General features: G+C 38.6%; 1 protein-coding gene and 1 long non-coding RNA gene across 2 annotated transcripts in view; one reads left to right on the forward strand and one right to left on the reverse strand.

Annotated features, from left to right (window-relative positions):
* The window catches only part of LOC136265924 (uncharacterized), a 31,215-nt gene that overhangs the window by 2,253 nt on the left and 2,699 nt on the right, over window positions 1-26,263 (forward strand). The window lies entirely within an intron of this gene.
* LOC136265939 (uncharacterized) lies at window positions 1,889-24,907 on the reverse strand. Its single transcript, XR_010705809.1, has 3 exons — window positions 24,781-24,907; window positions 22,937-23,004; window positions 1,889-2,073 (listed from the first exon to the last, which is right to left on the reverse strand). It is a non-coding gene; the product is annotated as an uncharacterized lncRNA (long non-coding RNA).

The following is a 26,263-nucleotide window of genomic DNA, read 5'->3' on the forward strand; positions in this document are numbered from 1 at the left end:
CTGAAAAGGAGCACACCACATTAGCTGCCAATACTGATGAGGCACTAGCTAAACTGGAGACTAAATTCCAAACAAAGATCACTGAGATTGAAACTGCTGCTCAGAAGAGGATCACTGAACTGGATCAACGTAATGCAAAACTACTATTCAGTGACTGGCCTAGCATTATCATCACTTCATCATCAAGGTTATCATCAGGTGATCAAGTAGCTGCAGTAATTGTGAAGATATCAAAGTATACCAAGAAGAAGAGTGATAAAGTTAACTGGTACAGTGACTCATTCTACACTCATCACAAGGGATACAGAATGACACTGCACATTGTAGCTGCTGGTGCACATGATGGTAGAGGTACTCACCTGTTTGTTGGCCTGTTCCTCATGAAGGGTCCATATGATGATCAGTTAAGGTGGCCACTGAAGGGACATTGTGAGGTGAAGTTGTTGAACCAGATCAGTAACAGTGAACATCATTCAGGGAATGGGAAGTATCAGAATGTTGGTCATGAGAGGGTCACTAGTGGGGAGAGAGGTCCTTACATGTGGTACAGTTATCAATTCATATCCAATAAAGACCTCCACAAGACCACTCCCACATGTCAGTACCTCAAAGATGATAATATCTTCTTTAAAGTAGACTATAAACTAGACTAGTATAAGTTTAATTGGTTACTGTATTAATTATTTAGTTGTCTAGTTTGTAACTTTGTTGCATTTTTTATAACAAACAACTTTGATTACTAAATCTTTTGTCTCTCAGGCCAAATTGAGCAAAGTACAGGATTGGTAGTTCAGTAAAATTAAAAAATTATTATTTCAAACAATATAATAATTTGAAGAGTCAAACAGCACAGCTAATAAATTATGATTGCTGTGCTACTAGGGTGATCATGAAATCCCTTTGTGTCATTATCTCCATGATCACATGTGAACGTAATTATTTTGTACTGATTACCACTGATCATGAAAAAAAATGTTTTAAACCTATGAGTGAAGTATGCACAAGGGCGGATTTAGGATTTACAGTGGGGGGGTAACTAATCTCTCATGTGAAGGTGTGCCTCTCAGCATGCTGGGGCATGCCCCCCATGAAAAATAGATGCTAAAATACTGCAATTTGGAGACATTTTCACATACAAATGCTGATAATTTGCCTATAAATATTTGATATACTAAACTTTAGATTAGCTATATATAGCTCTGCAGCATTTAGGTTTGGGCAGGTTCAGACAACCAACACTATCACAATTGCACAACAGGTACATGTTAGAATAAGAGTGTACTATTTGATATGGCTTCCCACAAAATATATTTTGCTCTATAACTCACAAATGGGTCAAACCTTCCTTACTCGAAATGAGGGGACAGTTTAGTGTAAATTGCATGTCTCAACTCATTGCAGAATGTGAGTCGTAATTTTTCGCTTTAAGTTTGAACTAGTACATTATTTAAAACTGTATAGCTATAATAAAATGTGCATTTCTACTTTTGTCCTCTAGCTTCTCAATTATCAGATACCTTTCTTCCAGACTTGAGCTGGTACTAATCAGTCTTTTTAGTAGCTACACCATTCCTTGCCAGAAGGTCCTATCAAAAAATGACAAACCCTTTTTTGAAGCAAAGATACTATGGTTACCCGTCTGAAAATTTAAAGCCTACCAGTTCAAAAATGACAGACTAGTTCTAATTTTAGTATCATCACTATCATGGTGTAGAAATTGAGGCATGTGCACCTGCTGGCTGACCAGTTATTGATAAGGCACAGGAGAATTGAAGAAACTTTAGGGAAGTGTTTCATCTGTAGGATTTCTATCCGAGATGGGTAGTGGGGTAGAATCAATAATGGAACCAATATGAACTACTGTGATTCTTTCTCAAGGTAACACAATCTTACCATTCAGAGTAGAAAAAACATCTGTACAGATATCAAGTACAAATCAAACTCTCTAATAGAACATACACCATGTACAGTGATGAATAATTACACAACAAATTAAAAAGTTACCAAATACAGTGACACATTACATGTACTATTACTAAGAATAATGTTCTCTGTTAGCAGGTCTACATTCTTCTGTAAATAAACAACACAACATGTAAACAAACAACACATGTGAAAACATGCAAATATGTTGTGAACAAGAATTAACAACTATTAGAAAATGGTATGCATAATATGCTTTGATCTTTGGAAGATAATGAGGTCTTTAAAATCCACTAAGAGACCTGCTAGCAGGTTCTTAAAATGGTTAGAAACCTGCTAGCAGAAAAGACCTCAAGTATCACAAATCTCACTTTCGATTATTGATTTGCAATGCTCCCTCCAAGCATGATAGCCTGCAATGGGTGACCAGTCACCCAGACCAACATGTGGTTAACTACTCTATTCATTTTATAGGCATGCCTAAAGGAATTCGATTATGGGAGGTACAATCTAACGTTGTATGTACGTTTGTTATGATGAACGGAGAAGTCCAATATTACGGAAAATTCTGTTTAGTGCCCATTTGTTTCTAGAGTGTTTTTAGGTTGTTTTTGTCTTATGGATGGACTTTATTAAGACCTAAATGGATAAGATTCTTTGTAGAAATGTTATTTTACGCTACGTGTAATGTGGGCGTGTCCATATTCAAAACCTCGTTCAAAATCGTGCCTGTTCTTCGTGCTACTGTGGCACCACTGAAGGCACAAAAATTGCACATGCCAGAACACAGTAAATCATGTTTGGTAAAATTAGCACCTTAACTATTTGTGAGTGTTGATCTACTATGCAAAAATCAATCTTTTCCCAAATTCCATTTTATTGCTTCTCTGTTATCTATAGCAACAAAGGAGTGGACAGGCAAAGTTTCAGCCTTTTGTGATGGTGTTTATAGCATTAGACAGTTGGAACAGAAACAAAATTCAATTTGTACAGCAACAAAACAGCAAATAAATTACGGGCACTTTCTAAATCATAACTCAAGACCAGAATAAGTCTGTTCACCATGAACTGGCAAATCGATCAAGGTATCCCTGTACACCTCCATGTGGATGGCCATTCCAACAATAAAATGAAAATGGTAAACATTATATCTACTGCATTGTAAATAAGTGCCTATAACTTACATGTCTTATGCTGCATGAACACTAAACAAAGATTTTCTTATTCCTTATGAACTGATGGTGTATAGGTTTGTTGAATTGAACTTTGTTTCACTGCATACTGAAGTGATTAAAACGAGTGTAAATTTTTATGTAACACACGTATTTTACCCAGTGAATTTTGTGAAAACAACCAGTGGGTCACAATTGTCACTTTCTCTTTGATTTTATGCCATTGCCAACCTTAAGTGTGTATATTCACTCTACTCACTCTGCAATGATACCAAATACAGTGCAACCTGTTAATGTACCATTTTCAGTTTGATTAGAGATCATAGAAAGTAGTAAAGTAAGAGAGGTCACCGATAAACTTTTAATTCCCTAATTTGGGGATTAAATCCCCACTGGTATATCTTCAGGTGTAGGCAGCCTTCCTTGTTTTACTAATTTTATTTCTATGAACTTAAAATTCTTCACACTTGTTCATTTTTTTGTAATTATGACTGGTGAACCCCCTGCATACTACATCAAAAGACAGAATGGTGTCAGAATTATTATAATTGTCTAAATGTATGCCCCAAACTATCAAATATGTGAACTAGTCATTACACTTCATTTTCAACTATGTTCTGGTACAGTCACTATAGAAAGTATAGACAATTTCCATTACAAACATATAGGGAAGTCATTATGTACTACTACAAATCAACACCTCACACTGTCAGTAAAGATAAATGGAGGACAATGGTAAAATCCATGATGCATGCAGTGTGGTATGCCAAACGGCACCTGTAAGACTGAACTGACATCTAACAGTGAAAAATTTAAGCTTATGCTTGACTGAAGGCATTAGTCAGTCAATCAGTAGAAACAATTCCACTGAAAAAAAATCATGGCAACCTATTGGAACTATTACTGAAGGTACTTTTGGGTTTGGTTATACTTAACCAATACTGCCAAGGTACCATGAAGCTATTATAAGGCTGATTTCTGGTCAACTTTTTTTGTGAGAAAGTACAAACCTCCATGATCCCTAACACACAGCGGTACTACCATACTGTATGATATGTCCTGATTTTCCAGATCAGTTGATGTACTAAGGGACATTAAATATGTTGCTGTATTATGCAGTCAGATTTGCACCAGAAATCATTGGAACTAGACAGATTTTGTTGTAAGGAATAATTATAGAGGATATCCACACACTAAACACTTTCTGGTTAATCATGAGTCCTTATGTTATAACTCCGTTTCTAAGTCCAACTATTTTATGGAAAAATTAGAAATTTTCATTTGAGTAGGTAGGGATCATCGACAAGTAAAGTAGTGAAACAAGAAAGGTTGTGTACACCTGCAGATATACTAGTGGACATTTAATACCCACATAAGTATATTGGGACTGAATGTCCACTATTATATCTGCAGGTGTAGGTGAACTTCTTTGTTTCACTACTTTATTTTGTCTATTTGAACTTATCCTTGTACTTGTTTGTTAACATTATGAGCAATATCCGCAATGACGTTTCGGTTACGTTTTGTGTATATCTATGATGTCATAAAACAAAATGGCCGCCATAGTACGGGGACTTTGTACACGGAGGTATTGGGCGAGATAGTGTTTCCCTATGATAGCATTTATAAATTTAAAAAAGGGTGAAGGTGAGGCATATAGTATATAATGCTATACAAATAAGCCTTTTTGTGTCCGAATTTAAAATTTTCGAGGTCTGCTTTCCTCATTGCATTGAAGTGTGTTTTGTACTGTTATGGTATGTGTACTACTTCTTACCTTTATTATCTCGTGGTTCCATGTGTAAAACACTACAGACAACATTCATTTTAAATACTGTGTGCCAAAGTCTCTGAAGCCCCACACTAGCACGGCCATTTTGTCAATTATGACACCAAATTTTGTAATCGCAACATCAAGAAACATTATTGCGAATATCACCATGACTGGTGACCCACACATATACATCAAAAGAAAGAATGGCACCTTAACGATATTTCCTGAACACACACCCCAACTATCAATTACCAACTGAAAAGTGAAGGACTATTATGATTTGTTTTCAGCTATGTTCAGTCCATTACACAGTGTTGCAACTGAACAGTTTGAGAAGCACTTCTGCAATCAATCTAGTAGCTACTATGGAAAATAGGAAAATGCACATTGGGGAAGCCACTATGCACTACCACAAATCAACACCTTAAGCTGTCAGCAAAGAGAAATGAGACACAATGAAGAACAAAGTTAAGTCCATGATCCATGCATTTTACTATGGGTATGCCAAAAAGCTCCTATCAGGATGAAGTGACGTTTAACAGCAAAAAAACAAGCCCGTAGCCTTAGTTGGGGCGAGCCTGAGCGAGCCCCACAAATGGCAGTAGTCACTCGTACGTCTGACCCGTACGTCTGACCATTCCCGAGAGTTTACGTAACAAACACGGAAAAAAGCCCCACTTGGCTTAGAATTTGTCCACTTGAATTTGTCACTTGTCTCACAACTTATTCTTATCAGATTGACATGGACAAAGAAGACCGTCTTGGAAGAAGGCTGGGAGAAAACGAGACAGGGCAAGGAGGGAACACTTGGGAACACTGGCTGGTGAATTCCCGGGTGAATGGTACGTGCGTCACGTTCACGAAAACTTCCTGTACGTATTTGTGCCACTTGGCTTAGAATTTGTCACGTGGGTTACAACTTCTTATCTACATAGACATGGACAAAGAAGACCGTCTTAGAAGAAGGCACGGAGAGAATGAGACAGGCAGCAGAAATACCACATGAAGCACAAGCAAGTAGACACCTGTTAAACGCCATGCACACTCGCAGAAGAGAGCATGCAGTTGGCCAATGAAACTGCACAAGACGGGGAGATAAGTTCTAGCTGACTATGCTTCCACACAGTTATGTAGCTATATACTGGCAGGCCGCTGAGCCTCCCAACTTGAACTTTTTTCACCTTCCTCCAGCTACCTCTAGAGTAGCCTGAGCATTTCTGTATGTATAGCTACAAACGCACACACATTAAACGCTATTCATGGAAATACAGTTGATGCCGCATCACTTTTTACACACAACTCAGGCTCGCCCCATCATGCTTTTAGCATCTGTCTAGTTGTTATTGAGGTGCACTTGTCTGAAGGCATTAGTAAGTCAGTCGGTCAGTTGGACAGTCAATCAGTAGTATGCTTGGCTATGCCAAACCAATACTGTCCAGCTGTCATAAACGAAAATTGAGATTGAGGTGATTTTTGGGCAAGAAAGTCCAAACCTTCATCATCCCTACTATGCAGTACTACCATACTGTATGATGAATAGAATTTCAGTTGTGATACTCTTAAGCCTGTTGTTGTTAATATGGACATTCACAAACAAGAACCAGGGGACCACAAGATCTGGTAATACTGGAAGTATAGAATCCAGTAGTTAGTGTGAGAACCACATATTATTGCTATCAGATATTTATAAACACACTTCTAGCAGGCTTACTCATGTTGCCTTTTAACTGTTAATTTTTAATTGGTGTTTCCTGTTGTGGTACACTTTAATCAAATAGGCAGGATATGTAATGCTTTGGATACTGTTTCTGCAACCAACCTGAAAGCATGTTCTTAATTTTCATACAATATCTTTTTAACACTCAAAAATAATCAGATGTGATATAAAACGTGGTAGTGTTGAAATGTGCTACCATATTCCCTGATGTAAACAACAATGAGCTATTACTACTTGTTTGATTGCTGCTGCTTCTTCTCAGTGGTGAACTTCAAGCTATTTGAAGTAGAAACTATCTAGCAGTAACTGTGTAAGCAATCCATGTGTATGTGAAATTATTTCAGCCAACAACTAACCTATGTTTGATTTTGGGCTGTTGTATGGTAGGTCAAGGACCTCTGGGCTTTGCCATTACAATAATAACACTAAATAGTTGGGGGTTTTACTGACACTTCCTTTATTAAAGAGCTACGTAGCATCGTCACGACAAAGGGCAGTATAAACACATGTACCCAATTATCATACGTACATGTAGTTTTCCAGTACATACACTAGGTACATGGTTATATGAATTGACACACAATATTACTGTATGGTGTGATTACTACACTACAGCAAGGTGATTTGATTGGTAGGATCTAAAATCCCTTGTTTCTTCTCAACAGATCTTTGGTGATACAAAATACGGTAATTACAAGTAACCCATGGGCATCAAATCAATAGCAGCACCCAACTACAAATTTACAGGGATTTGTTCTACCAAGAGTTATGTATACAGTTATAATTCTAAATACTGTTACATGTTTAGGTTAATCTAAAGGCTGCAGCACATATTGCTGGCAGCTAGACTTTCAGTGCTGGCCACTACAAAGCTTTAATAATATGTAACAAAGAGTCTATACATTCATAGACTTCAAAACATTGACCTCAAGCCCTGTAATGATGTCTTTACTTTATTTAGGTGGTACAACACAAGTGGGTGTGACATTTATTTGATGACCAACAGAGAAGCCTACGATAGATTGCATTTGGGGGAAACTTTATGAAACACTTCTAGGAATTACTTCCAAACTATTCTAAACTCTGCAACAACTCTAGGTCAAATTTAGGCTTAGGAAGAGCCAAGAGAAACTGTCACTGTGACAAAAACTATTTTACTATAGTTTATGTGACTACATACTTGAACAACTATTTCCAGATTGAGCTGGGCTGCTATGCCATACCTCTATATTATTGCTGTTTTCTAATCTGATTGTACCTGAAACAACATAACGAAGGGACATCCTTTAAACAGCAATAGTATAAGGACTATGTAACTTAGTAACTACTGTAGAAAGACACTACCACAAGCCCTATGGATTATTATATGAAATTGTGTACTACATCAGTATCTCATGTAGGAGTGTTAAAGGTCCATAACAATTAGTGAGTAAACATTCTCTGTACAGAATTACATTTTCGGAATGTTCAGGTGAATTAGAGACCAAGACAGATGAGTCATTGAGGATCTTGGGTAGAATGGTCAAGGTCATTCAAGACACCTTCATCACGGTGTTGTCCAGTGAAGACAAAGCACCTACACAATCTACAGACAGCCTAGTACACACAAAGTGACCCATACCTATTCTGCCCAAGCAGCCTAAAGATGCAGATGCCAACCTAACATTGTTACGAGCCTTAAGTATTGGACACAGACAAACCTTTAGACTTTGTATTGACAAATGGGCAGTGAACAGCAGCCAAAGTCAAAGGCAATTAACACTAGAGGTGTTAAGGACCAACATTGGGTGATGCCACAAGTCACAGTAGTTGTCATAGTGCCAGAAAAGTAGCACCAGTTACCATAGTGACAGAGTCACAACTATGCACAATGGTGGCAGAGACTCTACCACTCAATATCAATGGGCTAACCCCATTATCACAGCTGCAAGTTGCAGGTTGAAGCTTGTCAAACATAGTATCACTCTAATAGCGGAGGTCTTACCAATTCTTTGCATGCAGAATCAGCCTGTTCCATTCAAATCGGAGGGATCTGACACTGAGTCCTTTAAACAGTGACAAAGGGTTATCACATCCCTCTCCTGTCAGCCCCAATAGTCAAGAGACCATGCCACAGAGCCATTACCCCCAATCAAAGAAGCAGAGCCTGAGGAGATTCTAACCATGCTGAAGAAACAGGGCTTTTTCTGTAGCATATTATGTATGTGGTACTCAAAAAAGATGATGGTCAGAGACCAGTTATCAACCCGAAAAGGCCGAGGTCCAATGCCTTCACGTGAGCCATACGGTCTGTACAGAGAACCTATTTTGGGAAGGTAATACTAAAATATATGCACCAATCGAAAGCATTTCTTATGCTAATGTATTCAATCCCATTCAACCCTGATGGTTTGATTTCAATATACACGGTCCATTGGAGACTTACTCACATGATTAAGAGCTCACTATACACCAGGAAAGATAAACACAGCTGAAACAGATTTGAGGAGCCTTACAATCTACAACTCTAGTTTAGATGTTGTTTTCAGTGATTAAAGGAATGTAAATTATGTAATCAACATGAAATCTTTCGATAGTGCTTACTTTGGTTTGGCCCTCCTCCTAGGCCAACCATAATACTTCAAGATTGAGAGTTTTCATACCTGTGAAGTCTCCCTTACAGAAAGCAGACTGGACGACAAAGGTACACCTGAAGAATGCCTGTACCATTAGCAAGAGATAGTGGCTGTTTCTGTAAGACAGCTACGTTGGCATCTCTCTTTGATATAATCCATATGGCTAGTCAGTGTACTTTGTCATTCTCTGATGACTAAAGCATGAGATGACACTCAATCTGTCAGAAATGCTTCTGCCCTCTACTGGTATGACAATAGATCCAATATGTATAGGAAGCAACATTACTGAATGGAGTTCAGAATTTGTCTTTCAATGATTCTACTACACACCTTCTACAGCAAATGCTATTGGAATCCCAATACTATCACATGTTGATGTGTAGGCCTTAAATTAACGTGCGGTCAACGGACTAAATCCACACAAATAGCACAATGTCTGCACATATTGAGTTTTGGCGGACACATAATGTCCTTGCAAAGCCAATAGTGGTACCATAAAAGCTGATGTGTACAGTAGTGCTAACAAGGGTAGTTGGAAAAGGCGGATACGGTTGGACACGGACACAGACATTTTAAAATACACTTTGTATATGTTAAAGCATTGCCACAAGTGCTATATGAAAAATAAAGTACAAGGCGCGTGGCTTAGTACTTTATTTTTCATATAGCACGAGCAAGGCTATGCTTTAAATGATATATGGAACTTTCTACTCGTGTAGCTTCACCATACACTAGGACTTGTAATTAACACACATTGCACGAACTATTAGCAGCCTGAACACACACAAACCAATTTAACAAAGTAACTCACGCGTAGTTCACCATAGTTTGGCATGGTAGACGTTCATTGCGTCTTTTGGCAGGTTTTGCTCACAACCCACAATCGATTCTATTGTGAGTCATATGGTGAAGTATTTCCGTGATATCTCCAGGACTTGTCCGTTTACATTAACAAATGTAACAGCAACGTTACCTCTCCCACCCATCATCGAAGCATTTCGGTATGTCTATAAAAGCAATCCAGTGGTAGAACTCATATTGGCTGGGGTGATTAATCACTCAGCGCAGCGAGGCTATCAGCCTTCACCGGCTTGGGTGATTAGTCGTATTGGCACGAGCCCCGCAGGCTATTAGCCTGCACTAAGGCACGTGGGCAACTGTGCTTTATTGTCCACAAAGAGTGCTTATTCATTCAAACCCTTTGCAGTGCAATAAAGCACTCTTTGTGGTCGATGAAGCAGTTGGCCGGCTGAGAGTGTACTTTATGAAATTTAAAGTACACTTTTTCCTTTGATCTCGCCCACGTAAAGTTCTATAATACATTTATAAAGCAGTTGTTTTTCATACCTAACATTGTTTTTACAGCAGCATTCACTTCCAGACCCAGGCATCGATCTTGTCATAGCACTTATCCACTCATAAGCGCATGTGCGAAGGATAGACTAGCACTCTAAAGACCTATGTAGTGTTGTACATGTGCTCTAGAAATCTAATTCAGTGTTATAGAGATTAAGCTGGCATGTCCCAACCTAATCTCGTAGGCCAGGTCCTTGAAACCCTCAACGCTTGGTATAAGCACCTGCGCCTTATACTAAAAGGCACAAGATTGTGGATTTGGCCTGCTAAGCTAAGTTGCATGGGGTATACAAGCTAATCTTTACAATTATATAACTCTGTATTAGACTTTACAGCATGTGTACAACACTATATGGTCTTTGGCATTCTGTGGAGCGATAGTCTAGTGCACTAATAAATGGATAAGCACTATGACAAGATCGACGCCTGGGTCCGGAAGGGAAGACTGCTGCAAAAACGTTAGGTATGAAAAATAACTGTTATATAAATGTAAAAGTGCTTTTTGAAAATGTCCGTGTCCGTGTTCGATCGTATCCGCCTTTTCCAACTACCCTGCTAACAATAACTGACTGTCAATTGGTTGCTTGGAGATACTACATTTTCCCAACCCAAGGATTTACCAATGCCACCTCCCCTTTGTGTACTGCTATCACCAGCAGCTGTAATGACCACAGCCTGGTGATACGTTGCAGTTATGTGGCTGTGTTTAACCTCAAAACTTTCAATGGAAACTCCCTATTCCAATTCCAGCAGTGTAAAGTGCTCCTCTAGCTCATGTCTGGTAGATATGAGCTAGAGGAGCACTTCACATCATACATTACGATAGTAGTGCATAGTAGGGACCACAAAGGAGTAGGCGTGGCCCACAAAATAAAATCACCCAAAAAACAGCCTCAAATTTTCCTGACCACGATGAGGCAGTATTGGTTAGATAAAACTAAGCCCAAACAAGCTTTCAGATCAACTCAAAACGCTTTCAACAAGTTGCTATGGAATTATTAAAAAAATTATTTAACGGAATTTTCTACTGACTGACTGACTGAGTAACTGACTTACTGATGCCTTCAGACAAGCGTAACTCGATAACGGCTATGGCTACGGACTTGATTTTGTCACTGTTCAACGTCACTTCAGCCCGACAGGTGCCTTTTGACAGCATACCGTAGTATGCACAATGCATTCTTCATGGACTTACCAGTGTCCTCCTTTGTGTCCCATTCATCTTTGCTGGCAGCAAAAAGTGTCGATTTGGTGGTAGCACGTGATGGCCTTCCTTTGTAACGGAAATCATCCATATTTTTCATAGTGGCTACTTCGATTGCAGAGGTGCTTTTCGAACAGTTTTTGATTCGTACTGCTGTGTAATGGGTTGAACATAGCCAACAATGAAGCGTAATGGATATATTTCCCTTTCAGATGATAATTTATATAACTGGGGCGTGTGGCACCAATGCAACCCTTTCTTTTGGGTTGCAGAGGTGCTTTTCGAACAGTTCTTGATTCGTACTGCTGTGTAACGGGTTGAACATAGCTGACAACGAAGCGCAATGGAAACTTCACTTTTTAGATGATATAGCTGGGGCGCGTGGCACCATTTCAACTGTGGTATGTGTGGGTACACCGATCATAATAATATTATTTACAAAAGTTAACAAACAAGTATTTCAAAAAATTTGGAATTTTCAACTAGAGTAGGGACTATAGCACATCGATAAAAAGTACTGAAACAAGCTGGAGTAGTGCACAATATTAAATCACAGTAAAACAATAAGAAGTGTTATATCCCTACTGTGCATTTCCATTATGGTATCTTGGAGCACAGTAGGGATATAACACTTCTTATTGTTTTACTGTGATTTAATATCGTGCACTACTCCAGCTTGTTTCAGTACTTTTTATTGATGTGCTATGGTCCCTACTCTAGTTGAAAATTCCAAATTTTTTGAAATACTTGTCTATATAATTTGACTCTATTTCAGTACATTTGTGAATATGTAAGCACATTTGTCCTTGGCACCTTAAAAATTAAATTAAGGTCTGATGTGTGATCCAAATGTAATTACCTGAATAGCTACAATCACAGAATGGTCACCAGCTATTCTGAGGAATGTGATTGTGGTGAGCATATCAACATCCCACCCAATTCCAACCCATGGTATGCTGGGTAGGTAAAAAAACAGTGGACCGGGGGACCAGGGGGGACCAACTCTTCTTGGAATTTTATACACTCCACAATGTTCTATAGGTACCTCTGCAAGTAGTCTTGCATGGCCACACCGCTTCCCCCATCACTGTGTCTTGCACAATGTTTACACCAATTAGAAATTATAAGCACCTCTGAAAAAGTGTCTGAAGTTGACTAGATTTATAGGCCACTTGCCTGCTGCACAATGAGCATACTAGTCTATTAGTTTAGAAACATAGTGCATATAAATATTCGAAATAGCGATTACTAGCTAAGCCGAGCTAAACGAACTCCAGTAGCTCAACAACCAGACTTCATACATCATGGTGCATTTGCACAAAGTTTCTAAACTAGTAGCTAGGTGATATAATATACACTACCAGATACAGTGCATGAAAATAACCATGAAAACACCTATGGTTTACAGTGTTGGGCAAGTTACTTTGTAAAAGTAACTAGTTACATATTACATATTACTTGCAACAGAACTATTTAGTTACAGTTACATATTACCCATAAAATAAAGTAACTATAATAATATTACATATTATATTACTTTGTGTCCACAGCTTTAAGCTGTCACGTGTGAAACTACCACCTTATCACGTGCTATGATGGCGTTGTGCAAATCTTGGTTATAAGTAAGAAGCTGGTGAATAAGCTTCATTCAGTAGGCTTCACTACTTTGTTGTGGCTAGGCGTTACTCAGGGATTACTAACGAGATTAGTAACTTCGTTACTTGTAGTAATAATATTACATAATATTAGACTCGTTACAGTAACTATTACTTAGGTAACGCGTTACATTTGTTTGTATAGTAACTTGAGTTATATTACCTGTTTTTATAGCGTATTTTGTTATATTACTTAGTTACCACAAAAGTAATAATATTACGTAACGCGTTACATAAGTAGCGCGTTACTCCCAACACTGATGGTTTATCCCATGAATTTTAACATTTCATGGGTACTGCACCCATGAAATCTGTGCAACGTCATGAAATTACCATGTTATTCTGATCTTGAGACGCATTTCATGGCCCATGAAACAACCCATGGTATACCATGAATTGACTTTCATGGTACATTTCATAGGGGTGATTTAACATTTTATGAAAAAATCATAGACGTTTCATAGTATGCTCATTTTGCAGCAAGCAAGTGGCCTATAAATGCGGTCAGCTTCAGACACTTTTCAGAGGTGCTTATAATTTCTAATTGGTGTAAACATTGTGAGACACCGTGATGGGGTAAAAATGGATTGGCCATGCAAGACTACTTACAAAGGTAGCTAGTACAAGTATAGAATATTGTGAAGTGTATAAAATTCCAAGAAGAGTTGGATCCCTGTGGGTCCCCTAGTCGCGGGTCCTTGGTCCCCGGGTCCACTGTTTTTCTTGCCACATTGGGATTTGAAAACAGAGTCTCTATATTTGTTTAGTAATTTGTTTTTACTCCAACTAGCATTATTGATCACAGCTTGTAGCTATGATGCATATGAGCAAATGGAGGTACTTATATGTACGTATGGTATGTAGGTGCTTCTCATTTTTGTTGTTCCTGAATATGGAAAACTAGGATGATATGCTCACCTCACATTCCTAATACACTCCATAATAGCTGGTGACCTCTCTGTGATCTGAGCCATTCAGGTTTGTGAACACTTCAGTTATGTACGTACCATAACTTCAAAATTATTTCACCACAAGAATATTTGTTATCACATCTTGCTTATATGTACATATATGCTATAAGAAACTTTTAATTTTTAAATTGTAAATCCATGTCGTATAGGCATAGCACAAACCAACCTAATATATGTATGTTGCTTTAGTTGACTATCAAGGCTTACATTATCCATGTGCCTTGTGAATGTTATGGAAACTTTATCCAATAAAAAATACTGGAAACTATTTTTTGTGCGATCGCACATGTCAGTACCTCATGAGGCTACCAATCTCCCTGGGAAATCTCCATTATATATCTTAACACAATAATCGGATGTTACACTTGTGAGAAAGGTCTCTAAGTTGTGACAGGCACTACTTGTTATCATTTTATTAAACTGTCTTGTAAACACACCAGATTTTCAATGATTTCAATGAACTTGGTTTACATATCAATGAGTAATACAACAGCTCTTCAATGTGTTTTTAATATCAATGGGTCACAATTACATGTAAAATGAAAACGGCGCTAAAGAGTGTTCCTTTTTAAAACTTCTACTGGTCAATTTTCCTTAGTGAGAGCTCAATGAAGTATAGAATTTTACTCATGCAATAAAGCTACCATACTGTTTAGTTGATAGCTACCAGTAATTGTGTGTGCGTGTGTGCGTGCGTGCGTGTGTGTTGTCATTTCCTTGAGCAGGAAACTTTACTCACATTGCTCCAGTCTACCGAGCCGTTAAAATGGGGACCTGGTGCCAACTGGGGAAGCAGCCCACCCAGCTGTAACATCAATGGGTGAGGAAGCAAATGCTCAACTGTCCACGTCTTGTATAGCAAGTGAAGGTCCAGGTGGGACTTCAGGTGCCCACACCTTCACCTGTGAGACATGGTACAGCCTCCTGCAGGTTACTAGTCCTGCCCCAGGAGGGCATGCCTGTGCTGACTCATAGCACCTGAGTAGCGCACGGGTACCCCAGTGCTGGCCACTGGGCAGCATGACCGCATAGTGGCAGCTGAAGGCTTTGCTTTTCCTTTGTGTGTGTGTGTGTGTGTGTGTGTGTGTGTGTGTGTGTGTGTGTGTGTGTGTGTGTGTGTGTGTGTGTGTGTGTGTGTGTGTGTGTGTGTGTGTGTGTGTGTGTGTGTGTGTGCGTGCGTGCATGTGTGAAGCAGCAGGATAGCCAAGTGAGTGGCTAGAGCATTGGCCTGGTAATCAAAAGCTCCAGATTCGATGCTTGTTTATGCCAAGTTCCTGTTGTTTCCTTGAGCAAGAAAGTTTACGCACATTGCTCCAGTTTACCCAGCTGCAAAATGGGGACCTGGTGTCAACTGGGGGAAGCAGCCCACCCAGTTGTAACATCAATGGGTGCCTGGTATTTACTGGGGAACAAATAGCCAACTGTCAATATCTCGCTTAGCAGTGTTGAGGTCATTGTGGAAGTTTAGACTTGGATAGCCTTCTTGTGGTGTGGGTTGCCAGTACTGTCCCAGGAGGATTTGCCTGCACAAGGCTTAGAGTGCCTGAGTGGTGCACAGGTATCCCATTCGCTGGGTGGCAACAGATGAGACAAATGGTAGCAACAATCACTACACTACTAGTAAACACCATCAAGCTGACAGATCCTGTCACACAAATGGAATTGAGGACCTACAAATACTTCATTCAGTTGCTCCAGACCCATCAAGGTTCATATCAGAAGGAGACTTAGAGATAAGGGTTTGACAATGGTCAGGATAACACTTTACCTCATTCAAAAATCATCTAGTGCCATATTTGGCCCTTAGGCAAAAATGAGCCTTGCAGTCAGTCTGTCAGGTGTGGGAAGAAAAAATCCAAGTGCCAACATGTAATGTAACAAGGTGCCCCCAAGTTTGATTACGCAATAATAACGTCATTGTCATTGAGAAGGATGCTGATACGTAGCTGCCTCCAGAATCTATAGTCGGACCCCTTGTGGCCACATATGAGGAGCTAGGCAAGGAAATGGCACACGCCAACCTTGTGAGTACTGCCACAGATTGCTTTTGTAATGTTCATGTGAGTCACATGTCACTCACATGCAACACAGGAAGATTTGAATTGTCTGAATTGATACGTCCAGGCCTACATGGTCAAGGAATAGAATTTTCGAAGTCAGTCCCTAACCTTTTTAGAGAATGGAGAAAACATGCTGAAGCTGTTCAAGTGCTGACGAATACTATTTAAGTAGCTTAAACCAAAGCAGGATGCTCATCTCAAGAAAAGTGATATGGGTTGGAGCAGACTCCAACTATACCAAAACTAAAGAACTTCAAGGGTTCCAAAAAGGACCTTCCTGTGGTCATCCTCCACAGGGTAAAGACAATAGACACTTTCTACTAAACCCCTTGAATGGGGACACTGCTCTTACACGTAACAAATTTAACGGTACTCCCAGTACCCTCAAGACCCCTACAGTTATAGCCCTTCAATGGGTACAGCAGAATCTTCCACTTGGCCACAGATCCTTTCAGATCCTGATAATGACAAATTGGATAAAAGTACCTTTGCACAGATCCCTGGTTATAACACTATTTATATATAACACTATTAAGGGATATAAGATCGAATTCTGGGTAAAGAACAAGCAGTAAAATCTCCCAACTCCCTTTTCACTTCCATGAGATGGAGAATAAACTTATGAACACAGATTCATAAACTCTAGATTCCATGAAAAGGGAGCAATCTCAGTGATGTCCAAGCCACAAATCCATGGGTTTAGTTTCTGCCTATAATATTTCTGGTCCCAAAGGCCTATGATACCATGTAATTTGGCCATTCAAAATGGAGAGGATCCATCCAATAAAGAACTTATTACAGGAAGAAGACTAGATAATAACCATCCTAATCCACCACATAATCAATGGCTGTGTTTTCAGTAGTAGAAGCAAGCATCATCAAGGTTATATGCCCTGGTAAGGACGTCAAGGGTATATATACTCCATATACCTTCTGGAGATAAAATTACTTTCGTCTCAACGTGACAAGCAATGCAGTATTTTTGCATTGACTTTTCAAATATTACACAGCAGTATATATATGGAGAACAACATGAGCAGCATCTCTACGAACAATTTGCTCACTTTAAAAGTAAGAAGTGTGCAAGTTCCTCCTATAAACATGCCAGCACAAGAAGCCATTCATGTACTACCCACAAATCAACACCTACATGCTAAGAAATGGGACACAAAAGATAATTCTAACATGCATGCAATGTAGCTACATACTACAGCTTGTAAAAGGAAAGTATGTGATGAAGAGTGAAGAAACCAAGCCTATAGTGTTAAGGATATTTCGAGGAGGAAACGTTTCATGGTTTTTGTGAATTGGCAATTATCCACAAAACTTTTCCCACTCGAAATTTTCAGCTCAGTCGGAATAACATTTTTGAGTACTACAATGCCCTCAAGAAGAGAAAATTTTCCCCCTTGAAACTTTGGATGGTGGCAAACCATGACAATTTCCTCCTCGAAAAGCAGTAGCCATTCACTTAATAGAGATAAAAATTCTCTTGAAACACACCTTTGGGTTTGATTTAGCTAATCAATACTTATTGTATTACAATGGAAAAGAGTAATGAACATCATACTTATCATACACGATAGTAATGTATATTAGGGTTTAGGCTTTTCTGGCCAAAAGTATCACCCTAAAACCAGCCTCACAATACCTTCATGGTGTCTTGGCAGTATTGGTTAGGTATAACCAAGTACAAAAGTGCCTTCAGTACAACCTGAAATGCTTCCAATATGTTGCTACACTTTTTTTCAAAAATTTATTCAGTGGAATTTTCTACTGATTGACTGCCGCCTTCAGACAAACGTAACTTGATAACGGCTAAAGCTAGAGGCTTGATTTTTTCATTGTTTAATGTCACTTCAGCCTGACAGGTGCCTTTTGACATACTGCAGTACATACAGTGCATGCTTATGTACAGTGTGTACATACAGTGCAGTACACAAGTTTGTAATGAGAATCGTCAAAGTTTTTCGTTGTGACTGGATTGATTGTGGAAGCCAATCTCGTACTGTACTTCACTTGTAATGCTGTGTGACAAGATGAAAACAGCTGAAAATGAAGCGTAATGGCCACTTTGCTATTTCAGCAATTAATAGTTGGGGAGTGCGCTCAGATGAAAATAATAAGCCTGGCGTCATTCTTTCTTCTAATGCATTACGTGTGGGTTCACCAGTCATAATACTGTTACAAAAAAAGTAAATCAGTAAAAAGTAGGAATTTTAAGTTTGATATGGGATCGAAGAATTAAAATGTAGTGAAACAAGGCAGGTCGCCTACACCTGAAGATATACTAGTGGACATTTAATCCCTACTTCAGTCTATACCCATGACTGAATTAGAGATTAAATGTCCACTAGTATGTGTAATTATCTTCAGGTATAGGCAACCTGCCTTGTTTTACTACTTTTTATTTCTTTTGATCCCCAATTGAATTTAAATTCCAATTTTAGTGTCCATATTATAAACATCAATTATATGACAAGTATTTCATCCCAAGGTACAGAATACACGGGTACTAAACTATGGTTCCAAATAAACTACCTGTATAGCCTAGTTTAACTACTTTCAGCCTACACCTGGTACCCACTAAGAAAAAAATGCTTGGGCCTAAACAGATGTCTGGCTTGTTTAAACTCCTGAGTCAAAATTCAGCACTTATAGGAAATAAATTCCCTGGCTTTTATATGGATAAATATAGTAGTTGATAAATCCAGCTCATTCTTCTCATAAAAAGCACAAAGAACTGTTATATTGCTTACACTTAGCCGTTAGCCAAGATACGGTACAGCTCAGCTCCAAGGTAACGTTCATCCACATCTTACCGCTCATTTTGCATGCGTCCAAACTCCATATCAAATTACACTGTCACAACATAGAGTCTATGTACTTACCAGTGTCCTCTTTTGTGTTCCATTCATCTTTGCTGACGGCAAAAAGTGTCAATTTGGCAGTAGCATGTGATGGCTTCTTTTCGTAATGGAAATCATCCATATTTTTCATAGTGGCTACTTTGATTGCATAGGTACTTTCAAACAGTTCTTGATTCGTAATGCTGTGTAACGGGTCGAACATAACTGACAACGAAGCGTAACGGATACTTCATTTTTAGACAATAATTGATATAACTGAGGCGCGCAGCACCATTTCTTTCTTTTGATGCAGTGTGCATGGGTTCACCAGTCATAATAATTATTTATAAAAAAAGTTAACAAACAAGTAAACAAAATAATTTGCATTTTCAACTAGAGTAGGGACCATAGCACATCGATAAAAAGTACTGAAACAAGCTGGAGTAGTGCATGATATTAAATCACAGTAAAACAATAAGAAGTGTTATATCCCTACTGTGCATTTCTGTTATGGTATCTTGAGCACAGTAGGGATATAACACTTCATATTGTACTTTGCGTGGGAGGATAAAAGCGATGCCGCATATTGCATTGTCCATACAGTATTAATCAACTGCATAACTGTACTGTATGAGTCATACAGTACAGTTATGCAGCTACTTGAGCAAATACAGTACAGTTATGCGGAGAATCTATTTAAGGAATGTTATGTAAACAACACACTGTAAATTGCTAAAACCAGCCAAAATAATCCTACGAGTTTGTTCTACGGCTATGAATAGATTGTATAAACACTTACTGATCATCTGATCACTAAGCTTTTAAAACACGACTCCACTAAGACAGTACGATTGATCATTGTAAATCGCTAACTAGCCAAACTAATCCTATTAGTTCGTTCTACGACTAGAAATAGATTATTTAAACACTAGCTTACTGATATCCTGATCACCGAAAATCGCAGCCATTTGAGTATTAGAGAAAATCGCTTCGAGCCAGACGACCAGGAAGCACAATATAACAGTTAAATCACTGCCTATGCTTGTGTGTATGAAAAATACAGCACTCTGGGGGTGTCTCAAGGCAAATACAGCACTCAGCTTTGCCTCATGCTGAATTAGCCTCTCGACACGCCCCCTTGTGCTGTATTTCCATACACACGCATGGCGGTGTTTTAACTATAACTTATTGTTTTACTGTGATTTAATATAGTGCACTACTTAGCTTGTTTCAGTACTTTTAATTGATATGTAATGGTCCCTACTCTAGTTGAAAATGCCAAATTATTTTGTGTACTTGTTAATGTAGCTAGTGGTGTGTTAAGATGTAGTCATGAAAATGATCCCTAACTACAGATATGGGATTCCACAGTTTGTATTATTACATAGTGCTTTGTTAGGTAATAGTATTACAGTAACATGCTAGTTAAGTAACACATTAGTACTTTGCTAAGTCAGTAACAAGTAGTAATGTGTTACTTTAGTAACGCATTACGTATGTAAAGTAACTATCGGTTAGATATTAATAGCATAAGAAATGTAGTGCATTACATTACTCCAGTTACTGCATTAAGTAATAATATTACATAACGCGTTACAAAAGTAACACGTTACACCCAACACAGATGACCTGGCATTTATTTGAAACACGGCATTTATTTTTGTTGTGATGCTCTATGAGCAGCTAAATGGGACCAGGTGGGGACTGGGTGTATTGTGAAGCAATATGGTATATACCTTAAGAAATTTGGGCATCACAATCTGATAAAGACTGTCCATGTTTTTAATTTCTGTGCCCAGCTTTGTAGTTAAATACTTGGCTGCCCTTCTACACCAAGTCCTATTGTTTTCAATGTATACCAGCAAATATTGACAGTAGCAGAGACATTCTTATTCTAATAGGAGCCCATAAGTACCACAAAATGCTTTGTTGCTTGTAGCGCTTATGGATTTTATGGACTCCTGGTACTTTGTATCTTTCTTATGCTAACTTGTCAACAGTTCTGTTGGCTAGATAAATGGAATGGTCTTGCCAACATCTCTGATGCAGTTGCAGGGGAAAACTACTGGATAAAATTATAGTCACTATGTACACAAGAGTCTATATATGTATCTCTGGATGATGATAGGAGTTATTAGTGATAAACATAATACGAAAATGATAGTGTATTCCAGTGTCATGTCAGTATGGTGTTTGTGAAAAAAGTGTTTTTGTGAAACCCTAAGTTGACAAGTTAGCGACAGAAAACAGTTGCCTCTCTACCCATGCCTCTGGTACCTGCAAACTAATAAGGAAAATGAGAGATGTTTCACCTTCCTAACCAGGTCACCATATTCTCTCTTTAAAGCTTGTTTATGCTACCAAAAATTAATAGAATTGTTGGATTTTTGCTACTGCTGTTATTGCATATGTTTGATATCAACACAGTTTCATCCTACCAGTACATGTGGTTAGTGGTTATCAACACATCACAGCATGCCCCACTCTGTGGTAAGATAACATGTTGGACAAACATGAGGTCATCATGATCAGGCACAATGGCTGGAGTTATTGTGAAACATTCCATAACTCTTGTTTATTATGGTGAAACCCTTGCTCTGAAAGTGGTAAGTTTGTATGAATGCAACTCACTACTATTCTAACACTCATTGAAAAGAATTAGAAGAAGCCAATCCTTTTTGTACAGCACAGAGAGATTGCAATAAGGGGTTTCACTCATTCACTCACTCTTTATTTATTCACTCGTTCATTCACTCACACACAATTACATGCAACTGAACTATTTAGTTACAGTTACATATTATCCATAAAATAAAGTAACTGTAATAATATTATATTACTTTGTGTCCACAGCCTTAAGCTGTCACATGTGAAACTACCACCTTATCATGTGACATGATTACGTTGTCGCACAATGTGCAAATCTTGGTTATAAGTAAAAAGCTGGTGAATAAGCTTCATTCAGTAGGCTTCATTACTTTGTTGTGGCTAGGCATTACTCAGTGGATTACTAACGACATTAGTAACTTTGTTACTTGTAGTAATAATATTACATAATATTAGACTTGTTACAGTAACTATATTACTTAGGCAACGCATTACATTTGTAAGTAAAGTAACTTGAGTTATATTACCTGTTTTTATAGCGTATTTTGTTATATTATTTTGTTACCACAAAAGTAATAATAACGCGTTACTCCCAACACTGACTGTGAAATGAGTGTTGAATACAAAGATTTAAACATCATATTGACAGGCCACCAAAATAAATTCTGTAAGCATCCACTAAACAATGCACACCTTCTTTTTGAACAATGAAAGCGTTTTCACTTAAAGTGCCAAATATTTCATGCGGTCTTGATGAAAAATTTTAATTACTTTTTTTTATAACCAGAACTAGCTGTTTGTCAAATATTATCCCTGTCTTGCATACACCTAACAAAGCGTCTGTTGCATCTTAGGTTTGTGGTGTCGCTTAATGTCTAGTAAGCTGGAAAACTTATTACTACTAGGGTAATGCAGTCACTTGGGAAACTATATTTTAAAAGACTCTCATTCACATGGGACCTGGATAAGATCAGAATACCAGTGGATGACTCACTATCTCATAGATTATAAGAGGAACTACTTATTTACGAACCTGTTGTAGTTGCTTCAGACTCCTTTTATAGCATGTTGACCATCTCCAAAGAGGGCACCAATTCCAACCTAAAATTTAACCAACAATTACACCTTCAACAACAGTCACTCACAAGCTAGGTACATTTTATAGCATACTGGTGAACTATGGACTCAGAACCTTATGGCTTTGTTATATGATGCAGCCTGAACCTCATCATTCTTCCATTTTTTTGTATGCATCTTGTTTGTCTATTTCCTTCATCTTCCCATAGTAACCTAATCCCTTTAAATCTCTATCCCTGAGTGCAGTAACAATTGCACCTATACATGATAGGGTACACTATGGTGAATTGATCACCAACTAACTGCTTAATTTAGTCAGTAAAATTGTTGAAATCTCTTGAGTCTAGAGATACGGTTTGCCAAGACCCATCTTTCCTTTTGAAGTTACATGGCTCAACAGCTAAGTATACATTGTCATGATTAACTGTACTTCACGACACTACTGGATCACTTAAAAGACATTTTCTACTTGGACTGTCACTGTGACAGAAAGTGCCATGATAGGAGCATTTAACGTACAGTAGTACATGCAGCTCTTCACATCTCTTCTACATCTGCTTGAAGTCCCATTCATACACCAAACGTGCCTTAATATCAATGGCTATACTAAACCAAGTCGATTTTGTCTATTTACAGTCTATATCTTTGCAAGATTTACTATCTGCATAACCAAACAACGACTATGGGCTAAATTAAGGGCATCAGAGTTATCTGCCAGGGCTTTACTTTCAGCATGCTAGTCTAACTGCACTGATCCTAAGTTGCATAACAGGTCTATTTTGTTCAATTAAACAGTTTAGTCTTGCATAAGACTTATTGTTGGTATAACAACTAAGTTACCAACTTGGCCATCACTTGCACACGGCAGTGAGTTAACTGTTTGATATTATTAATGCTAGAACTTAAAGCTGTGCTGCCAAAATAAATGCATACGCAAGTCCACTCTGCGTTTCGTACATTAATTATCTGCTCTATGGTTCCTTGTAAACTATTATGTCAGACTGTGATGCTGGAATCTTACACCCTAAATAATCTGTGCTAAAAACCCTGACAACTGAAAATTGGTATAGTTGTCCTTGTGGTTGGTCTAATTGATGTACACTGATTACAGTGCTTACACATGCAGGGGGTAGGATATGATGTCATCACGTGTATGAATTTGTCAATAATGCTCTATTGCAAAGTCCATTGTTGAAATCACTGGAGCTCAACATATGAAATGATTTCTACACTAGTGAATTACCATTTATGATAATTAATCCAGCGCTAAACTTCACAGTTTACTAGAACTATACCCTATGCTAAAAATGTACAGTATACGCACATGTCACACAATTATTGTGATGTCATGTCCTACCCCTCTAATACACATTTTCTGTTACCATGGTTACCTAATAATGTATATAGCTCGTTCTTGTTTCCATAGTAACCATGTCAATTTGTGGTATTACTGTTATGCCATGCAATGTGTGGGGTTTGGTGTAAAATTTTCTCAAATACATAAAGCAGAGTGGCATAAAATCTTCCCTTTAGAATAAAATGCATAAAGTCTTCCCTAAAGGCAACATTATGCATGTTTTGTGTGTGTGCATTGTAAGTTGTTTACTTTGGTTGTCTTTGTATCGGTTATACCTTGCTTTGTTTAATTTTGTGTGTATTATCTACGTATTGTAATGTGTCCCTCCGGGCAAGGAAGAACGGCTGTAGCTGATTGCTCGGAGGTTAAAATATAAATCAAATCAAATCAACACATAGCTACCCCAAAAATACGTTATTATATGTACGACCTTACTCCCATACCTCATATCCCATTAGTTGAGTTCCTTCTTCACCTAGGAGCACGAGTACGCCTTGTTAGCTAGCATGTTAGAAAGTTCCTCAGGGTGAGCTAAAAGCAATGAAGTACAAAGATCACGTGTACTTCGGACACCCTAGTCTCGTGCCCAGACCCCACCCACTGCGTTGAGTAGTGGGTGGGGTCTGGGCACGAGACTAAGGACACCCAGCCATTAGTCTCGTGCCCCCCCGGGCTCGCGCTAATGCGTACACAGTTTCTTGCGCGTCGACAAATTTAAAGCGGAAATCACGTGTGGTAATTATAGTTTGAAGTTCAAAAATAAATCGATTTGATTGGTCGAAATTCTATGCACGTGATTTCGCTTGTTTTTGTTGTCGCGCAAGAACTATTAGAAGCTGTGTAGAACCTGTGTACTAGTGCGTGCGGATCTGTCGAAAACATCGAAGAGTCACGAGATAGCCTAGACATTCGATCGCGTGGTTACGCCCCTTTTATTGTATACTCGATTTTATACCAACAAAAGGAGAAAGGTAACACAAATAAATTTTACTGATCATGTGGTAAAGCATGTTTATTATTTTATTATCAGGTGTAGCTACCAAGTTCACTAGAGGTTGATGGCGATAGCCACACCCAATAATGGTGGGGGCGGGTACGAATATCACTTCGTGGCGACACCAGCAGATTGGTTGATGTGTAATATCTGTCACTATCCCAGTAGAGATCCTTATCTTAGTGAATGTTGTGGTCACACATTCTGTAAGTCTTGTCTTGAGGGTGCAAAGAAAGCTACTATCATATCTGATGCTTGTCCCATTTGCCGAAATGAAGTATTTGTTGCCATACATCACAAGCAAGCTGACCGAACAGTCAGGAGTCTCTGTGTGTTCTGTTCTAACAAAGAGAAAGGTTGTGAGTGGCAGGGTGAAGTGAATAACATTGTCGGTCATGTTACAAGCAGTGACGGTTGTCAACTTGAGGAGGTGATATGTACTAATGGTTGTGGAATGCGTGTGCAACGACAATATCTGTCCGGTCATGTTGAGGATGAGTGTGTATGTCGTGTGGTTGACTGTCAGTATTGCCACATTACAGGAGAAAATTGGTTTATTGAGGGTGAACACAAGGATCAGTGTCCCAAATTCCCCATAGCCTGTCCCAACAAATGTGAAGTTGATAATATACCTCGTGAAGATATTGATGAACACAAGAAGATGTGTCCACTTGAAGAAGTCACCTGTCCCAATAATTGTGGAGCAAATTTACAACGACGATATATACACACCCACATCAAGATGGAGTGTCCACGTCTTAAGGTGGAATGTCAGTATTGTCACATTACAGGAGAACAACAGTTTATTGAGGGTGAACACAAGGAACAGTGTCCCAAGTTCCCCATAGCTTGTCCCAACAAGTGTGAGGTTGGTATTATCCCAAGAGATGATGTAGAAGAACACAAGAAGAAGTGTCCACTGGAGCTAGTCC

The sequence above is a fragment of the Dysidea avara genome, chromosome 9 (genome assembly GCF_963678975.1).
Source record: "Dysidea avara chromosome 9, odDysAvar1.4, whole genome shotgun sequence".
Lineage (NCBI taxonomy): Eukaryota > Metazoa > Porifera > Demospongiae > Dictyoceratida > Dysideidae > Dysidea > Dysidea avara.